Below are 2,580 nucleotides of genomic sequence, written 5' to 3'. Positions count from 1 at the left end.
GTGTGTGTGTGTGTGTGTGTGTGTGTGTGTGTGTGTGTGTGTGTGTGAAGTCATAGCCCATGCCTGGCTTTTTTATATAGGTCTGGGATCAAACTCATATTGTCATGCTTTCATGGTAAGATGTTTACTGAGAGCCCAACCCTCAGTATTTCTAGCCTATGGAAGCATCCCTCCAAACTCTGACTCCAGGATAATCTTTATACTGTCTTTCCTCCATCAGCATTTGCATCCAATGCAGGACTGAGAATTTAAACTGGGGCTTTCTATATTGTAAGGAAGCAATATAGCCTCTCAAGTACACCCCAGCTCACAACACCACTTTTGGCTGGTTTGATTGTTTGTAAGAGGGTCTCTATGTAACCCCAGCTAGCCTGAATTCACCATGCAGACCAGGCTGGGCTCAAATTCAGAGACATCTTTCTGCCTCTGCTTTCAGGTTCTGGGTTTAAAGACATGTTCCTCCATGCCTGGCCTACAATGCAACTTTTATTAGTAAATGGTTCATAGATAGCCAGGTAAATAGACTTCTTGGTTCTGGTCCCTGAATAGTTAGTTCACTGGCTTGGGAAGGTCTTCTCTTGTAAACTCTCTATCTTGTCAACAGACAGAGAGAATATGTGTCCCATACACACAGCCACCCCAAAGAGGAAGGAGAGCTGGCACTATCTGTCCATGCCTGCCCAGTTTCTTCTTCATTCCCACCCATTAGGTAAGGTGCTTCTCTTTTTCTGGTGCAGAGTATGTTTGTATGTGTGCATCTATTTATAAATTTAAAAAGGGCTTAAAATATTGCATGCATACAGCTTTCTTTATGTGGGAGAAAGCAAGAGGCATGAGGAGATATCGTCTCAGGGAAAAAAAAAAACAGTTAAAACTGGAATTGATAGAGTAACTCAAATGATTGCCTTAGCAGTGGCTATGAATGGGCTATTGTAAAATGCGGGGAGAAATTACATTTGGTGACCAAATAAAGAAAAACAGTAATCTAATAGGCAGAATACAACAATTATCTACAATCATAGTATATTACATTGCCAAGTCCTGGATATTATAATATAATAACAATGTAGCATTCTTTCATTTGCTTGGATTTTAGGCCCATCGTGTTGCTATTTGTTGTCTGTTTATTCCTCCTTCCTTCCTTTTTTCTTTTCTCTCTCTTTTCCTGGCTTCATTTGTATCAATCAAAAAAATTTTTGCATTCCATGTTAATTCACCTATGTTTCCTTATACCTCTATTTTAGTGTCTTGTTTTCTTATTCATTTCTGATGCTGTAACACTTGGGTAAGTTATAGAGAAAAGAAGTTCATGGCAGGTATCATGACAAACGCCTGCAATCCCAGTGCTCAGGAGGTAGAGATGGGAGGACACAACTTGAGGACACCATATTCTACAAAATGAGTTCCAGTACTACAAAGTGAAAAACCATCTCAAACAACAACAACAACAACAAAAACTAGAGGAAGGGCGGGGAGGAGAGGGGAGGAGGGGAGGAGGGGAGGAGAGGAGGAGGGGAGGAGGGGATATGGAGGTAGGGCAGGGGAAAAATCATCTTAAACCAAGCATGATGGTGCGCGCCTGTAATCCCAGCACTTAGAAAGTACAAGCAGGAGTTTGTAGTCATCCTTTGTTACATAGCGAGTTCAATGATAGCCTCTCAAAAAATAAATAAATAAACAAACAAATAAATAAATAGAAGGGAAGGAAGGAGGGAGGAAAGAAAGAAAGGAGGGAAGGAAGGAAGGAAGGAAGGAAGGAAGGAAGGAAGGAAGGAAGGAAGGAAGGAAGGAAGGAAGGAAGAATGGAGGTGACAGGCTTAGGGGCTGTACCTACTGAAGGCCTTCTTTCTGGATGTACTTAGGTGACACAGCGTATCACACAGCAAGAGCCAGGTGGACTGCAGGAACATCACTTCTCGTCTCTCTTTTCTTATAAAGCCACCAGGACACAATCACAGCGGCCCTGTCCTGAGTACTTCTTTAGTCCCAATCATCCCTAAAGGTCTCACCTCCAAACACCAGATCTCTGTTAAGTTTCTACCCTCTTCACACATCTTCAGCATGAACCTCATAAGAAACAAGCTCTCTCTGACATCTGCTGTTGTTTATTATATATTTGCACCAGATCATATATATATACATATATTAGAAACATGACATCAGAAAATATTTGGTTTACCAGTAACATGTCTTTTTACAAATTAGGAGAGGAAATTTGTAAACTATGTCATGGTTTGTTTGTTTTTTATTTTGTTTTGTTTTTCAGTTTACATTCTGATGTCCTTTCTTCACTCCTGGAGATGTAAATTGCTTTTTAGGGTCATGAAGACCTTCCTGGTATAATTACACCAGCAATGAAATATCTTTACCACATCTTCAATTTAAAATGATAGTTATGCTTGATTAAATATTCTAAGTTAGTGGCTCATTCTTCAACATTTTAAAGTCATACTGCATTTTATTCTGTCTCCCACTATTTCTGAAAAGAAATAAACCATGGTTTGTACCATTGCTTGTGAATAATTGCCATTTTGTGTGTGTGTGTGTGTGTGTGTGTGTGTGTGTGTGTGTGTGTGTGTG

The sequence above is a fragment of the Psammomys obesus genome, unplaced genomic scaffold (genome assembly GCF_907164565.1).
Source record: "Psammomys obesus unplaced genomic scaffold, mPsaObe1.curated_primary_1811, whole genome shotgun sequence".
Lineage (NCBI taxonomy): Eukaryota > Metazoa > Chordata > Mammalia > Rodentia > Muridae > Psammomys > Psammomys obesus.
The sequence above is the reverse complement of the archived record's forward strand: the minus strand, read 5'-3'. Positions refer to the sequence as shown.